We start from the raw sequence: 18,865 nt of genomic DNA, 5'->3' as shown, positions 1-18,865 counted from the left end.
GTTGCAATAAAACTATATTTATGACAGGCCATAGCTTGCCAGCCACTGCTTTAGAGCAACCATATATGTAATTAAAAATTTTCTGGTATACATATTTAAAAAGTGAAAAGATACAGGTAAAATTAATTTATTTTATTGAATTCAGCATATCCCAAATACAGTTATTTCAGCATGTAATAAGTATAAAGTTCTTGAGATACTTTACAATATTTCATTTTGTAATATGTATTCAAACATTGTGTGTATTTTACACTTTTAACATATTTAAGTTCAGGTCAGCCACATTTTAAGTGTTCAGTAGGTGTGTGGATAGAGACCCCTGCATTGAACAGCATAGTTCTAGAGCACAAAAACTTGATTTTGTTTTTTCTTTGCAGGAACCGACTTTGTTTTGTTTAGGCCAGCTTTGTGGATAATATTTTTATGGTAAAAAATGAAATTTAATGAGGATATGTGTAGGCTTTGCTTTTTTCAATATTTGTATTGCTATTTAGAGATTTTAAACTATAGACTCAGTTTTCTAACAAAACACATATCATCTATTGTGTCTTTGATCATTGCTTTGGTTCTGTTTTTGTATGTGTTTTAGAAACACTAATGATTTATATATCAAATCTCAGTTATTTATCTTCCTTACCTGTCATTTCTCTTTTGTAATACTTTTTAAACCCTGTTGTCTTTTCCTTAAAATCTTCTCGTCACATCACCAATTCCATTTTCAGATTTTTTTTTTTTTGGTCTTGATAGTCTCCTAATGAAGATTCTTACACTAAGTTAAAGAATACAGATTCAAAGACTACAAACTATTTCATTTCATGTATAAGACACACTGGAAAAAGTAAGACTCTAGGAACAGAAAGGAGAGAGTCAATTTAAAAAAAATGATTCAAAACAAAAGCCCAAGCCTTTCTAAAATCACCTTCTGTTTCCCTTAGTAAATTGTTTTCATACAAGTCCTCTTTCATATCACACTATTATTAATAGTATAGCATGATATGACCACTTTTTTATATTGCAATGTATTTCATAGCCTATACTTCTGGGTTTTTCTCCTTTCTAGTAAGAAAAAAAATTTGTCTCAACCTAGTGTTTAAACACAGACAGAGTGGCTCCTCCTTGGTTCTTTTTGACCTCAGTTCAGTTCAGTTGCTCAGTCGTGTCCAACTTTTTGCGACCCCATGAATCACAGCACCAGCTCCCGGAGTCCACCCAAACCCATGTCCATTGAGTCGGTGATGCCATCCAACCATCTCATCCTCTGTCGTCCCCTTCTCCTGCCCTCAATCTTTCCCAGCATCAGTGTCTTTTCAAATGAGTCAACTCTTCGCATGAGGTGGCCAAAGTATTGGAGTTTCAGCTTCAGCATCAGTCCTTCCAATGAACACCCAGGACTGATCTCCTTTAGGAAGGACTGGTTGGATCTCCTTGCAGTCCAAGGGACTCTCAAGAGTCTTCTCCAACACCACAGTTCAAAAGCATCAATTCTTTGGTGCTCAGCTTTCTTCACAGTCCAACTCTCACATCCATACACGACCACTGGAAAAACCATAGCCTTGACTAGATGGACCTTTGTGGACAAAGTAATGTCTCTGCTTTTGAATATGCTATCTAGGTTGGTCATAACTTTCCTTCCAAGGAGTAAGTGTCTTTTAATTTCATGGCTGCAGTCACCATCTGCAGTGATTCTGGAGCCCCCCAAAATAAAGTCAGCCACTGTTATCCCTGTTTCCCCATTTATTTCCCATGAAGTGATGGGACCAGATGCCATGATCTTAGTTTTCTGAATGTTGAGCTTTAAGCCAACCTTTTCACTCTTCTCTTTCACTTTCATCAAGAGGCTCTTTAGTTCCTCTTCACTTTCTGCCATAAGGGTGGTGTCATCTGCATACTGAGGTTATTGATATTTCTCCCGGCAATCTTGATTCCAGCTGTGCTTCTCCCAGCCCAGCGTTTCTCGTGATGTCCTCTGCACAGAAGTTAAATGAGCAAGGTGACAATATATTTGGAACTTTTGGACCTACCTGCTTGTAATTTTTCTATCTGATTATAAACAAGGTCAATCTTCAACACTGGTTTTTTTGTCAGTCATGGCTGGGCCTGGCCCAGCTCACACCTCTGCAGGCTCTGCTGGCACCAGGAACAGTGTCCAAGAGATACCACCTGGGTGCCAGAGACTGGAACGAACTCCATGGGGAGAGGGGCCTAGGACACTGGGGACTCAGGCCTCCATATGGCTACGCTAGGTGACCACCAAGCCTGAAGAAATCATAGGGCTTGAAGGGATAGGGCTGAAGGAGTTCAGACAGGGACAACCCACCCCCTGGCCTTGTCCCAGAGAGGAGCCAGGAGTGCGGCAAAGGTGGGGGTAAAGAAGGTATTATATAGGCTTTCCAGTTTTTGGATCCACATTCTGCCCAATTTCCTTGTTAACTGAAACACTCCTTGCCCTTCTTGGTCATCCCCAGCATGGGTCCCCAGCAGGCAGAGAATGCATTAATAATTAACAGATGTGTGCCTGAGAAGGCTGCATAATTCTGCAGAGATGAGCTCTCCAAAGGCAGCTGATGGGCTGGGCTGCTTCTTCTGGCTTCCTCCACTCGTTCCTGAAATGATCTCTGGACAATCAGTGACTTCCTTCCAGCCCATGGTCTGCTCTGGGTGTGCAGGCAGCCTGCTGATCTCCTTGGGCTGACCTTTGGCTCTGATGCCTCCATGGGGTAGTGGCAGCATCAGGGCCCAGCCAGGGCCTGAGCAGGGCCTGCTGTCACCCGTCCTATCCTGGATAAAGAGCCTCCCATCCATCCAGCTGCAGCTGTGATTCCCTTACCCATCACAACACTCACTTTTCTGGACCAAGCATCCAGCTCAGCCTGGATGGTGTGTGATCTTGGAAAAGGACCTTCTTCTAGGCTCAGCATTCCTCTGTCAACCACTGGGGAAGTGACTGGTCCTAGGAGGGAAAATGAGGCCTGGGGTGGTGGGTCTTGAAGAGAGGGAAAGAGGGTCACTTTTTCCTCTGGGCTTTATGTCAGTTGGGTCTGGACTGAGTTGAGCTGACCTCTGCCTGGTGGAGACAGGAGGAAGCCAGGCAGAAAACATCCATTAAGGGATGTGTGTACTGATCCCACAGATCCAACCTGTTGCTACTCTGTGTGGAGCTTCCCTTCTGTATCCTCACACCTCCAGTGGAGCTTCATTAAACATCAAGTTCTGTTCATCACTATACACATAAAAAACTATATATAAAATAGATAACTGACAAGGACCTACCATATAGCTCAGGGAACTGTATTTGATATTTTGTAATAAAATATAAGGGAAGGGAATTTGAAACATTAAAAAATATATATATTCACTGTGCTGTATACCTGAAACTATCACAATGTTGTAAATCCACTTTGTCAGTCGCTCAGTTGTGTCCAGCTCTTTGTGACCCCATGGACTGTAGCCTGCCAGGCTCCTCTCTCCACGGGATTTCCCAGGCAAGAATACTAGAGTGAGTTGCCATTTCTTCCTCCAGGGGATCTTCCCAACCTAGGATCCAACCCGGGTCTCCTGCATTGCAGGCAGATTCTTTACCATCTGAGCTAACAAATAAGCAACAAAGAACTCACCATGGTCTGCTCTCAGCTGTGACAAAAGAGCCTCCTGTTTAGGACCGAACGGTGAAGGGGAGGTTGGGGACTGCTTTGGAGAGTTGGTATGAGTGGCTAGAAGCGGCTGCCCAGCCCCCCAGCAGTGGTGACATGAGATGGTGTTGCTGCTTGTGGAAGCGGGTCAGGGGAAGATGGTGGGGTGTGTTCCTGTAGAAATATCGGGCAGCTCACTGGGGGCACTTTGAGGTGAGCTAGGTTCTTGTGAGGACAGGAGATGGTGGATGGTCCAAGTTATTGTCATTTAAGAATGCCTGGGAATGTGACCTCCTTTAGCAAGCTGAGGGGGTGGGGACATCCTTGCTGCATAGGATGCTGTTCACCACATGGACCTCTGGGTAGGAGGTTGAACATAGTATAACTGGGAGAGTCTCGTCCAGTCTAGGGTTTGGAGGGAGGTTTTCTGGATGGGAGGTTGTGGTCTGAGTGGGTCTCAGAAGGCACACCATCAGTGAACATCTTTGTTAATAAACCTTTGTCTGTGTCAGTCTATTTCTTTAGGACAAATTCCTAGAAGTGAAATTTTTGTGCCAAAGTGTAAAGGCATCAATCAAGTCTTTTGGCTGTAGTCACAGAAACCCCCTTAAGCTGGCTTATCAAGACTAAACAAATTTGAGTGGGGGTTTTTCTTGGCTCACCTAAAATGGAAAAGCCCAGGGTGTAGAGTAGAGTAGACTTGGCTTCCTTCCAGGTGGGATCCAGAACTCTGTCAATGTCATTGGGGAACTGTTCTCATGTCCTTCATTTCTAACCCATCTCTCTCCTTGCACAGTCCCTGGACACTCCAACCTTATATTCTGCCCATTCAGCTATCTGCCCAGAAGGAGAATCTCTCTCTCCTCTTTGGTCCACACAAGTCCTGGGCTGAGTCTCATTGGACTAGCTGGTGTCCTTGAATCAGGCACCAAGGCTGGGAGATGCAGTGACTCAATATCATTCAGTCCTGGGTCACATGCCTACTCCTGGAAACTGGAGGTATTATCCTCTCAAACCGGTGGGTAGAGAGTGAGAGAAGAGGGCTTCTCAAGGGCTAAAGGGGGTCCTTTTATCAAACGACGCTGCATAGCAAGCCCCATAGATGCTCATTACTAGAAGGCACCTTGCCAACTCTATTTCATCCAACTTTACCTTAAGCACCCACTCAAGGGTTGTAGAGAAGCTGTTGGAGCAGAGGATCAAGGAAGGCCGGAAGTCCTTGAGAGAATCATCTATCTGCTGTGCATGGACTGAAAACCACTGCAGGTCAGAAATGGCTGGGCACTCTGGGTAAAGAGTGAGTCTGTGGGCTGGGCACTGTTCTGGGCCAAGGAGACTAAGAGTAAACGCTGTGGTTACTGCCTTCAGAGAGCTTTCATCCTTTGTAGGGGACACATGAGCAGAAATAACAGACATTCAGAGTCAGCAGGTTATAAGTGCCCTGAGAATCAGAGGATGGGGTAGGGGGAGAGGGGAATGAGACGTGCAGGGCTTTGAGACTTGAAGGATGACTATTAAAGACAGGAGGGGCCTGGAAGACGGGGTGTGTTCCAGATAGATGAACAGCCCAAGCAAAGGTGTGGAGACCTGGGAGGGGAAAGAGAATTTATTAATAGTAACTGCAGGTGGATACCTGTGACTGGAGGGTTGATGTGGGGACTGGCTGTGAGGAGAGGTGGTGAGAGATGAGGCCAAGATAAAGGAGAATGGTGGGGAGGGAGGCTCTGCCAAGGGGCTTGGACTTGATCTCAGGCAATCTGGAGTCAGTAGAGGGTTCTGAGCAAGAGAGCAGTTCCCTCAGGCATGTGAGGCTTGATGTAGCTGGGGCCGTGTCTTAGTCTCCTTGGGCTGCCATAATAAATACGTAGGATGGCTGCCTTAAACAATAGACTTGAATTTCTCAGTTCTAGAAACTAGGCAGTTTTGTACACCTGAAACTAACACAGCATTGTAAATCAACTATATTTCAATGAAAAAATATATATGTATATAAAAATTAAAAAAAGAAAAAAAACACTGCAAAAGATACAATTTAAGCAGCCCTAATTAACATAATTTTATTTTCTTTGTTCCATAGTTTCAGTTCAGTTCAGTCGCTCAGTCATGTCCGACTCTTTGTGACCCCATGAATCGCAGCACGCCAGGCCTCCCTGCCCATCACCAACTCCAGGAGTTCACTCAGACTCATGTCCATCGAGTCAGTGATGCCATCCAGCCATCTCATCCTCTGTCGTCCCCTTCTCCTCCTGCCCCCAATCCCTCCCAGCATCAGAGTCTTTTCCAAGGAGTCAACTCTTCGCATCAGGTGGTCAAAGTACTGGAGTTTCAGCTTTAGCATCATTCCTTCCAAAGAAATCCTAGGGCTGATCTTCTTCAGAATGGACTGGTTGGATCTCCTTGCAGTCCAAGACACTCTCAAGAGTCTTCTCCAACACCACAGTTCAAAAGCATCAAATTCTTCGGTGCTCAGCTTTCTTCACAGTCCAACTCACACATCCATACATGACCACTGGAAAAACCATAGCCTTGACTAGACAGACCTTTGTTGGCAAAGTAATGTCTCTGCTTTTCAATATGCTATCGAGGTTGGTCATAACTTTCCTTCCAAGGAGTAAGCGTCTTTTAATTTCATGGCTGCAATCACCATCTGCAGTGATTTTGGAGCCCCCCAAAATAAAGTCTGACACTGTTTCCACTGTTTCCCCATCTATTTCCCATGAAGTGATGGGACCAGATGCCATGATCTTAGTTTTCTGAATGTTGAGCTTTAAGCCAACTTTTTCACTTTCCACTTTCACTTTCATCAAGAGGCTTTTTAGTTCTTCTTCACTTTCTGCCATAAGGGTGGTGTCATCTGCATATCTGAGGTTATTGATATTTCTCCTGGCAATCTCGATTCCAAGATTGTGCTTCTTCCAGTCCAGCGTTTTTCATCATGTACTCTGCATATGAGTTAAATAAGCAGGGTGACAATATACAGCCTTGACGTACTCCTTTTCCTATTTGGAACCAGTCTGTTGTTCCATGTCCAGTTCTAACTGTTGCTTCCTGACCTGAATACAAATTTCTCAAGAGGCAGATCAGGTGGTCTGGTATGCCCATCTCTTTCAGAATTTTCCACAGTTTCATGTGATCCACACAGTCAAAGGCTTTGGCATAGTCAATAAAGCAGAAATAGATGTTTTTCTGGAACTCTCTTGCTTTTTCCATGATCCAGTGGATGTTGGCAATTTGACCTCTGGTTCCTCTGCCTTTTCTAAATCTAACTTGAACATCTGGAAGTTCATGGTTCACATATTGCTGAAACCTGGCTTGGAGAATTTTGAGCATTACTTTACTAGCGTGTGAGATGAGTGCAATTGTGCGGTAGTTTGAGCATTCTTTGGCATTGCCTTTCTTTGGGATTGGAATGAAAACTGACCTTTTCCAGTCCTGTGGCCACTGCTGAGTTTTCCAAATTTGCTGGCATATTGAGTGCAGCACTTTCACAGCATCGTCTTTCAGGACTTGAAATAGCTCAACTGGAATTCCATCACCTTCACTAGCTTTGTTCGTAGTGATGCTTTCTAAGGCCCACTTGACTTCACATTCCAGGATGTCTGGCTCTAGGTCAGTGATCACACCATCGTGATTATCTGGGTCGTGAAGATCTTTTTTGTACAGTTCTTCTGTGTATTCTTGCCATCTCTTCTTAATATCTTCAGCTTCTGTTAGGTCCATACCATTTCTGTCCTTTATCGAGCTCATCTTTGCATGAAATTGTTCCCTTGGTATCTTTAATTTTCTTGAAGAGATCTCTAGTCTTTCCCATTCTGTTGTTTTCCTCTATTTCTTTGCATTGATCGCTGAGGAAGGCTTTCTTATCTCTCCTTGCTATTCTTTGGAACTCTGCATTCAGATGGTTATATCTTTCCTTTTCTCCTTTGCTTTTTGCTTCTCTTCTTTTCACAGCTATTTGTAAGGCCTCCCCAGACAGCCATTTTGCTTTTTTGCATTTCTTTTCCATGGGGATGGTCTTGATCCCTGTCTCCTGTACAATGTCATGAACCTCAGTCCATAGTTCATCAGGCACTCTATCTATCAGATCTAGGCCCTTAAATCTATTTCTCACTTCCACTGTATAATCATAAGGGATTTGATTTAGGTCATACCTGAATGGTCTAGTGGTTTTCCCTACTTTCTTCAATTTCAGTCTGAATTTGGCAATAAGGAGTTCATGATCTGAGCCACAGTCAGCTCCTGGTCTTGTTTTTGCTGACTGTATAGAGCTTCTCCATCTTTGGCCGCAAAGAATATAAGCAATCTGATTTTGGTGTTGACCATCTGGTGATGTCCATGTATAGAGTCTTCTCATCTCTTGTTTGACCACTTCCAATTTGCCTTGATTCATGGACCTGACATTCCAGGTTCCTATGCAATATTTCTCTTTACAGCATTGGACCTTGCTTCTATTACCAGTCACATCCACAGCTGGGTATTGTTTTTGCTTTGGCTCCATCCCTTCATTCTTTCTGGAGTTATTTCTCAACTGATCTCCAGTAGCATATTGGGCACCTACCAACCTGGGGAGTTCCTCTTTCAGTATCCTATCATTTTGCCTTTTCATACTGTTCATGGGGTTCTCAAGGCAAGAATACTGAAGTGGTTTGCCATTCCCTTCTCCAGTGGACCACATTCTGTCAGACCTCTCCACCATGACCCGCCCATCGTGGGTGGCCTCACGGGCATGGCTTAGTTTCATTGAGTTAGACAAGGCTGTGGTCCTAGTGTGATTAGATTGACTAGTTTCTGTGAGTATGGTTTCAGTGTGTCTGCCCTCTGATGCCCTCTTGCAATACCTACCGTCTTACTTGGGTTTCTCTTACCTTGGATGTGGGGTATCTCTTCACGGCTGCTCCAGCAAAGCACAGCCGCTGCTCCTTACCTTGGACGAGGGGTATCTCCTCACCGCCGCCCCTCCTAACCTTGAACGTGGAATAGCTCCTCTAGGCCCTCCTGCGCCCCTGCAGCCACCGGTCCTTGGACATGGGGTAGCTCCTCCTGGCTGCTGCCCCTGGCCTCCGGCATGGGGTTGCTCCTCCCAGCTGCCACCCCTTGCCTCGGGCGTGTTTCAGAATAACTGACAATTAAGAATAAATTTCACTTTAAAACATATTTTTTCAAATTCAGCAAGATATTTTATGTTCAAATATAAGAAGATTTGGTACTTTTCAAGTTAGAAAATGTGTACCTTGCAGTACAAAACACTTTGTTTCACTGATTTAGACATAAATCAAAGCACAGTGTTTGTCTTTACCTTAAAAAAAACAAAACAGAAACAGTCTAGGAAGTTTAAGACCAAGGTATCCGCTGCTCCCGTTTCTGACGGAGCCCTGCTCTCAGCTCGTAAGCAGCTGTCTTCTGACTGTGTCCTCGCATACTCTTTCCTTGGTGCCTGTGCAAGGCCATTTTCTTATAAAGCCACTAATCCCATTAGGAGGGCCTCACCCTCATGACCTCATCTAACCCTATTCCCTCCCAAAGGCCCCATCTTCGAGCACCATCACGCTGGGGAGTAGGGCTTCAACATATACATTTTAGGGGGATAAAAACATTCAGTTCATTATAGGTGATTTGGATAGGCACAGAGGCAGTGGAAGGGACCAGATGACCTGGGGAGGGTGAAGGGTGATATAGGCCCCCCTCTGTCTTCCTTTCCCTCCTGCCCCTCCTGTCTCTGACCTCTCTCACTCCCTCCCTCTCTCTCTCACTCCCTCTCCTCCCTTTTCTTCTCTCTTCCCTTTTATCTTCTTGGAGGATGGGGAGCTGCCTTCCCAGAAATAGAAGTTTATGGGCAAGTATATCTCTGGCATGAGAGACATCCGCTTCACTCCAGAAAACCCAGAGTAAAATAAATCTAATTAAATCTGCTACTGTTCACAGAGACTAGTTTTGTGGGCAATTGACCTGTTTTATTTATTATGTAAACCATCATGAAACTCAAGCTCCATATTATTTATGCTAATGGAAAGGAATAGGTAATAAATCCCGCATGAGGATGTTGGCAGGCCAGATGGTGCTGGTGGCACTTTGATGGCTTGTGCTGGAGGAGCCCACACCAGACGTAGCTCTCAACCCCAGGAGAGGGTTGTGGAGGGTGCTGAGGAAGCGTTGCATTGAGTCTTGGGGGTAGCCTCCCTTTCAGCAAATTGCAAAGTTTGCTAACAAATTGCCAATTGCTAACGAGAAGAGGAGGGTTTCCCAGGTCACCTCCCTCATCCATCTTCTTCTCCCTCTTGGAAGAAACTCCAATCTGTATTATGTCCCTTGAGGAGGTTGGAATAAAAATAGATGGTGCCCCTCCTGTGTACCACGTCCTATGTGATCGCATTGATTTCCACAACCACCATGAGAAGTAGGTCTCATTTGTCATCTTGTATAGTGAGAAAGTGGAGAAGGAAATGGCAACCCACTCCAGTGTTCTTGCCTGGAGAATCCCAGGGACGGCGGAGCCTGGTGGGCTGCCATCTATGGGGTCGCACAGAGTCGGGCACGACTGAAGTGACTTAGCAGCAGCAGCAGCAGCATAGTGGGAAAGGGCTTCCTTGCTGGCTCAGTGGTAAAGAATCCACTTGCCAATGCAGCAGATGCAGGTTCGATCCCTGGGTTTGGAAGGTCCCCCAGGGAAGGGGATGGCAACCCACTCTAATATTCTTGCCTGGGAAATCCCATGGACAGAGGAGCCTGGTGGGACATGACTTAGTGACTAAACAGCAATAACAATAGGTGAGAAAATCAAAGCTAATATTTGAGCCCGAGTGTGTTTGATTTGTAAGCCTCAGGTATTTCCAGGGTGCCATGGTCTTAAATAGTACAGGTCCAGGAAGGAAGGAAGGACATGAGCCTAGAGGGGCGTGAGGAAGGGAGGGGGAGAGGGAAAAGGGGAGGAGATGGGAGGGCAGCAAGAGGCAGATGGGACAGGAAGATTGGAAGAGGGGACAGGGAGGAGGGGAAAAGAGCAAAGGAAGGTGGGAAGAGAAGAGGGGAGGAGAAGGGAGGCAGGGGCACTTCTCTCTCATCCTAAGAGTTAGCTGCCCCTCCATCTTCAGGGGAGATGAGAATTAGACAGTGATGTGAGAGCTACTGCAGGGACAGCTGGAGAAGGCAATGGCACCACACTCCAGTACTCTTGCCTGGAACATCCCATGGATGGAGGAGCCTGGTGGGCTACAGTCCATGGGGTTGCTAAGAGTCAGACATGACTGAGCAACTTCACTTTCACTTTTCACTTTCATGCATTGGAGAAGGCAATGGCAACCACTGCAGTGCTCTCACCTGGAGAATCCCAGGGACGGGGGAGCCTGGTGGGCTGCCATCTATGGGGTCGCATAGAGCCGGACATGACTGAAGCGACTTAGCAGCAGCAGCAGGGACAGCCCATGAACAAATGGGAACTGTTTCTAGCTATGGAGGCAGCTGCTTCTTAGAGAAATTGTAAAGCAGGGAGCTTGTTTACAAATGAAGCCTGAGAGCATCATCATCTTTTCACAGAAAGGAAGAAAGGAACACAACTCAGGAGGTGATGAGGAGGGTCTGAGTTTACAGGAGCCTTGCAAGAAAGCAAGTTGGCCACCAGTCTGCAGCTGTTCTTCCCCATCAGCTCTACCTGCTGCAGGCAACATCAGACAGATGCATCACTTTCTTCTGCACACCAGGTACACATTCTGGCTTTTCTTGCTCGTCCTGGCTAAAAGAACGGAATTTAATCCCCAAAGTAGTTGGATTTATTTTCGAAACAGATAAGGCACAGTAGAGAGATACCTGCAGAAGAGCAAGTAGATAGCCAAGGCGCCGGGGCTGCAGTGTGGCGGAGGCAAGGGTGTGGACATGCTCTGTGAACTTGGACGAGTTAGTTGGCATCCATGAGCCTCGGTTGTCTTAGGGGACAGCACTGCCCGCCTCCAGTGCTTCTGCTGAGGACTGAACAGGGCAAGGCACGTGCCAGCCTGGAGCAGGGCACAGGGGAGGTGCTAGCTGAGGTTGGGCTCCTGGGGAGGCACACTCTGAGATGGGGAGTTGTGGGCAGGAAGTTTGGTGAGGTGTGGGGGCAGGAAGGATACAGGCTTAGGCAGAGGAAGGGGTTGAATGGTGGTGCAGATGCAACAAAGGCCTTAGCTCATGGGGGAGCCACGGACCTCGGATGGACCTGCAGTATGGTGACCAACTGACTCAGTTTGGTCTTGGTGAGCCCTGGCAGAGGTCTGGACAGACCCATGGGGCAGCACACTGGGTCAGAGGATAAACCTGCAGCTATGGCTGCTGCTCTGGGGTTGGGGTAGGAGTGGGAGGGCTGGTCTTGGGAAACTCAGCTATGTTGGGTCATTGCCATCCCCTTGTGGAAACTTTCTATGACTCTGGTTGCTCTCGGGCTGAAGTCCTGCTTAATCTGATCCTGCCTCCTCTCTCAGCACTCCCCACCTTGTTCTTTCCTCTCTGGCCACACTTCCTCTTATCTGGGAGGATGGAGGGGTTGGAGATACTGTAACCATTTTGAAAACACAAGAGGCCTATGAGGGGAGCTACCAGGAAGATAGTAGAACTAGAGAGAGCTGTATTATAGAAAGAAGACAAGAGAAGAGAGGAGATTATATCTTGAAGAATTGTTTGAGACCTGGATCAAACCATACCTGAAGCTTTATCAGATTTTTGCAACTCTTTGACACATCAGCTAATGTATTCTCTATATGTTTAAGCCAGTCCTGGTTGGTGTTTCTGTTTGTGTTTGAAACGAAAGAACCCCACTGATGGTGGGTTTGCTGAGACTCAGCCTGGATATTCAGCCCTGGGTAATGGTAATGCCTTTCTCTTCCGGGGAAAGAGCAGAGAGCTCTTGATGGAAAGGCCCAGCTCCTCACTGTATAAATGGTGAACCTGAGGTCCAGAGGTGAGGTCACACATGCAAGGAATGAGATCTCTGGGCTTTAGTACAATGGTCCTTCTACCACTGAGATGCCTGCCTCTCAGGGAGGACATTAGACCTGGACCTGCATCCTGAGGCAGTGGGACTGGTCAGCACAGGATGTTGGCGGGCCACAGGCTGAGGCCCAGTTAAGCAGGGTGGACGCCGTGTTTTCCTGGTTAGCTCACTGTATTCCATCCACACTAGCATGCTCTGATTCTGGAATGTGCCAGCCATTTTGCAACAGGGACTTTGCATATTCTGTTTCATCTTCACCGAAAGCTCTGTCCGCCCTCCCCCATTTTGCTCTGCTATCTCTTTCTTATTTTTCAGGCCTTGGCTTAAATATCACTTTTCTCAGGGAAACCTGTTCTTACCTGACCTCAATAGTTCAGTAAATATTTTTGAACCCCGAATAGATGTCAGCTACTTTTCTAGAGGCCACTGGTGAAGGAAACAAATTGGAGCTTGTATTATATTACCCCTGAAGTGGAGGTGGAGCATACATACACACACAGAGACATACACACTCAGACACACAGCTAGACACACATACACAGATATACACAGAGACACTCACACACACACATACACACACTGACACACAGATATACACACATACACAGATATATATATACACATGTACACACAGACACACACTCACACACACATACAAACTATGGAAAGAAGTGAAACAGGTACAGGGTGTTGGATGCCTGGGGATGAGGAGCTTCAGGCCGTCTGCTCAGAAGATGACTCTCTGAGAGGTTATATCTCAGCATAAGCTTGAAGCAAATGAAGGGATGAGCCACTGGGATCTAAAGGTGGAGAGTTCCAGGCGAAGGAGCAGTGGGTCTGGGTGGGGGAGTTGGCTGGAAGGAGCTTGGAGGAGCCCAGCGGGTGGAGAGCAGGGAGCTGAGGGAGAGGCAGGGACAGAGGTCACAGGTGTTGACAGGGCCTTTTGGGTCCCAGTAGGGACTTGGGGTTTTACTTGCTTTTGCAGTGAGAAGCCACCAAGGGTTTTCAGTGGCGGTGATTTGATGATCTGATCCTCATTTTTGCAGGCCCCTTCTGGCTGCTGTGTGGTAGCAGAGCCTGGAAGCAGGGAGGCTGGTGAGGGCCAGGCAATGGTCCAGTAGACATGGTGGTTGTTGGAACAGGGACAGCAGCTGTCATGCTGGAGGTAGGGGGTGGATTCTGAAGGACATGGTTTCAAGGCAGAGTCCACAGGCTTTGCCCATGAGCTGGATCCAGGGTGTGAAAGCAAGCTGGCAGTGGTTCTGGCCTGAGCAACTGGGTAACGCATATTCAGATGCGGAAGCCTTGGGGAGGTGGGTTTATGGGGAAGCCCAAGAGATCAGGGAAGGAGTTAGGGCTGGACAACACATTCGGGTGTCCTCAGTTTATAGAAGGTTTCTAGGGCCATGTCCTTGGACGAGATCACTGAGGCAGAGAGGGTGGAGAGAGGAGAGTAGAGGCCCAAGGCCCGAGCCCTGGGGCCCGCCAGCATTTGGAGGCCAGGACGAGTAGGGGCTTGTATTACTGTATGGTTTCTAGAGCTGTAGGAACAAAGCACCACACACTGCCCAAATCACTGTACTCCCTGATGGTTCTGGAGGGAATGGGCCTGAGATCAAGGGTCTGCAGGGCTGAGCTCCTAACAGTGGGTTTTGAGGAGACTCCATCCCTGCCTCTTTCAGCTTCTGGGGGCCCAGACATCCCTTGGCTTGTGGCCACATTGCTCCAATCTTTCCTTCCATCTTCACATGGCAGTCTTCTCCCTTTCTGTCTCTTCTGAGGACAGTTGTCATTGGATTTAGGGCCCACCGGATAATTTAGGATTATTTCATTTTGAGATCATTTGCTTGATTGCATATACAAAGATACTTTTCCCAAATAAGTTCCCACCCACAGTTTCTAGAATGTGAGTACATTATCTTTAGAGTCAGCAACCCACTACCAGGGTACAAGCATAGAGATGGGGGTGGTCAGATGAGGGGAGGCCAGTGATGGCCTAGAAGCAAGCAGAGAAGATGTTTTGGGGGAAGGGGGCAGTGGTTTGACCGGGTTCAATGCCACAGAGAGATCAAGGTGAGCCCAAGAAGTGACCATTAGATTTGGCCTCACAGACATCAGATACAGCTCACATAGCAGCCTTCACTGTTCCTTTTTCCAGCCCTGGAACTAGAGAGCTATTTGTAAATACTTACCGCCTTTCCAGACTGAGACCCCCAGAGGGCGGGAGCCGCGGCTGTCTTGGTCACCCCTGGATTCGCAGGACCTAGTTCAGTGCCTGGAATGTGACAGTCTCTGTAATCATTTTCAATGAATTCCCCAGGTGGAGGTCAAGCCTTGCTGGGAGGGACAGCAGGGCCGACACACCAAGGGAGAGCTGGACCCAGGAGGCCAGACCAATGTTTTGCAAGATGCCCGCCCATTTCCAAGTGACCATCTGACCTATGGAACCTGCTCCAAGGGGTGAGAGTCAAGGGTTACAGCCACCGAGGAATAGTCAAGGGGTATCTGGGGTTCCCCAGGGACCCCAGATGCTGGCTTTCCTAGCTCTCTTGGAGTGAGGCTGGGGCTCTAAGATGTGAATGGAGACAGCCTCTACCTGCCCTCCCCTCCTCCCCAGGTGAGGATAGAGACAATCACAGGCTCCCTGGGATCCAGGTCAGGGGTGCACCCTGGAGGCACAGGATGTGGTTGGCGGAGCTGGAGGCTCCGCAGAGCAAGTAACCGACCAGCTTGGGGTTGGGAGCTGGAGGTTATGGGTGCTCTGGGCTCTTCCTCTTTCTGCGTGGAAATCCATCCTCAAATCCTTCCCTCACACCTGGGGGAGTGCCACCCATTCTTTTCAGCCAAGGTGCCAAATGCTAATCCTGGTCTGGGCCTGGATAAGCTGCTGTTTAAATAGTCAGAGATTAGTTTTCAAATTGACAAATAAAGCCCATCTGGAGTGCTTGGAGCTGGGCCCCTCCAGGGCCTGGCTGAGCAAACCCAGTTTAATTAGCTCTGGTGCTCAGCCGGTGGGGTGGGTACGGATGGGGTAGGGTGGCAGCTTCTCCTGGCTCAGCTGTTGGCCTCTCTGGGGCAGCCGGCCAGTCCCTGTTTGTCTGTCTGTCCACCCTAGCCCTTCTGCCCACTGTGCTGAGCCCTCGAGAGTTACAGGGTTGCTAAGGGGTGGAGAGAATTCACGCTGTCTCTCTCCCCCAAAGGACAGCCCAGAACCCCCTGCTTCTTACTGCATCTGGGGCTCCAGCTGCAGGGAACCACCTGAGGCTCCTTCACACGCCTCCCGGCTTCACCTGTGCCTGCATCCTCCATTCATTCACTCATTCACCTGCCCATCAAGTGGTGATGGATCACCCACTGTTTGCTGGCCCCTGTTCTGGGCACAGAAAAGGTGAAGGCTCTGTCTCTGCAGTTTGAGTCTGAGGTGGACAGCAGACATTGGCCAAATAATCATACAAAAGCATATTTCATCCTAGGGTGTGGGATGTGCTCAGAGAGAGACGTGGGTGGGGGGGCTGGATGCGGTTGGTGGGGGTGAGGGGCCCAGAGTGGTCTAGAGGCTCTTGAGGAAACGGCATTGAGCTGACATTTGAAGGGTGAGGGGACATCTACCAGGTGAGGGGAGATGAGTTTGTGTGTGTGTGTGTGTGATTTCCAAGCAAAGGGAACCCTGAGCCCCAGGGACAATGCACCCTAAAGAAAGGCCCCTGTGTCTGGCGGTGCAGATGGGCATCAGGCTGAGAGAGTACTGGGGCAGGGGGCAGGGCATCCATCTCAGTCTTGGCTCGCAGAGCAGCAGGAAGCCTGTGTGATCAGGCAGGCTGTTTGATCAGCTCACAATTTAAGAAGGAGCTCATTCAGGGCCAGCTTGGGCTTCTCTCCCCCATCCTTACCCCTCACTGCTACTGTCTGTTCCCACGTCTACATCTCCCCTTGCACTTGGTCTGTCTTCTCAGAGCCTACCTTTAGGCTGTATACACAAGTGCAATGAGCGAATGAATGAATGATGCCTTGGCTCTCCCCGGGCTCCTCCTGTGGTCTTTAGAAGGGACCCTCTTGAACTCTTGGTCTTCCTCTTCTCTGTGGCCGGTATTTGCAGCCAGTGGCTGGAGCTCTCCACCTCCCTGTGCTCAGATCAGGGATCCCAGACCTGGTCGTTTGTGAGGAGGGTCTTGGGAATCCCCAGACACAGATCACGTTCTAGTGACTGACATTCTGTCAGGGGACTGGGATTTTGCACTGAGTTATAATTCAGGCATCTTTTGTTGCAGGAGCTTAGAAATGTTAAATATAATAAGCTATACATTTAAAAAGCACTCCGGAAAATCCTGACCATGTTAAGGAAACCCAGGTGGACCAAGGTATGAAAAGCCTGCTGTGGCCTTTCTCATTAGTGACCATTATTCCCTATTTGTTTCTTTTGCTTCCAGGAGTCACAGGGAGATAAGGAGAAGCTGGATGTTTAAAAAATAATTAAAAGGCAGAAAACTTTAAAGTAGGGGAAATTGTATCCATTTATTTCATTTTTTTCTTCTTCTACAGATCTGGAAAAGACAGATGCTATAGGGCGAGAAACAGGTGGCATTCTCAGATGTTTGCAAAGGTGTGGATGGGGTGTGGGGGCCGTCAAGGTGGTGGCAGGGGGCTCTTGACACTCCTGGGTCCCCAGGGTCCGGGGCGGGGGGGTAGTTTCCAGGCTGCAGTTGCTGTTTAGTTGCTTCAGTAGTCCAACTCCTTGCGACCCCACGCCTCCAGCCAGGCTCCTCTGTCCATGGAATTTCCCAGGCAAGAATACTAGAATGGGTTGCCATTTCCTTTTTCAGGGGATCTTCCCAACGCAGGGATCAAACCCTCATCGTCTCCTGTATTGGCAGGAAGATTCTTTACTGTTGAGCCACCAGGGAGGCAGAGATGTTGGTTAACTCCACGGGGGATGCAAAGAGTGGCCAGAGTCTGACTTGGGCATGGTCCCCCTTTTGAAATGCTGAGCTGGGACAGGGCTCTGTGTGCCAGGAGGACTGGAACCTGCAGGCCGCACTGGGTTGCTTTGTCCTTGAAACCCCTAATGTTTCTTTTCCTGAGTTTGCTTCAAGTCCCAGAGGGCAAGGTGTCTGAGGCTTGTTGGGAGGATGTCATCCATGAGAATCATGTCTGCAAACGGTCCTGCGGACCCCAGCTGGGACCAGTGCTCTGCTGTCCTTCAGGACACAGAGGGGAGGTGGCCCGTGAGCTGGAAGGTGGCAGTTGGTGCAACAAAAGTGGGGCCAGACTGGGCGGAAGCCAGGGCTCCCTGACGGGTTTGCTTTCTGCCTGGTGATTACCCATTACCTCCCGTCAGCGCCTGATAAACCGTTATCATGGAATTATCCGCCGCAGGCTCTGGCATCAGTATGAAATCCATTACTGTCCGTCAAGCCCTGTGGCTAATGGGAAAAACCCGGCAGCTGCCCGGTGCACCAGGCAGGGCCCGGACAGATCCGTTATCTGTCTATTAGTTCAGCAATCACACCTCGGGATGGAATCTTGGATGGCAAATGACAAGAAGTTCCAGGATGTGTCACACTGATGGGCAGCTGGTGGGTGGACTATGGCAGGGAGGTGACCCTGGGGTCAGCCCTGGTGCCAGCCCCTGAGCCAGAGGGAAGCCCAGGAGCAGAGTCCAAGTGCAGAGCCAGTGGACATGTTGGCGGATGGAAGAGCGGATGGACAGAGGGACGGGTGGGCAGAGTCTGCTTCATTCTGTCCCAGCAGGCCCCTCTTCCTGGGCTCCGGGCCACCCTTGTCCAAGCTCAGGGATCAACAGCTAAAGCAGCTGGTGTGTGCATGGCACTGGGGTCAGACTGATCTGGTTTGAAGCCCAGTTCCACCCTTCCCTAGCAGCATGGCCTCAGGCAACTGATAGCTGCCTCTATCTCCTCATCTGTAAAATGGGTCTAATACTAGAATAATAGCATTTGGCTGATATTCTGTGGTGCTGAGTGACCACACCACAATCCTGCACCTTGTCTTCCCTGATTATGCCAACCAGTGCTGGCGGAGGCAGGTACTCAGTGCACTGGCCGTGGAGCCAGCCAGGTTTAAATCCTGACTCTGGGGCGTGCTGTGTCCTGGCCACTGGCCACCAGCTTCGGCCCTCCACCCCTCCCTCACCCTATCTGTGAAGTGGGGCTCATGGTGAGTGCCTTCAGTGTTGCACAGGGGGCCCCACGAGACACTGTCACCACTCCCACGTCATTGCCTTTTCTCTCCTCCTATTCGTTGCTCCACTCCTATGGGCCTCCTC

Source organism: Bos taurus, chromosome 3, assembly GCF_002263795.3.
Source record: "Bos taurus isolate L1 Dominette 01449 registration number 42190680 breed Hereford chromosome 3, ARS-UCD2.0, whole genome shotgun sequence".
NCBI classification, from domain to species: Eukaryota; Metazoa; Chordata; class Mammalia; order Artiodactyla; family Bovidae; genus Bos; species Bos taurus.
This window is presented reverse-complemented; position numbering follows the sequence as displayed.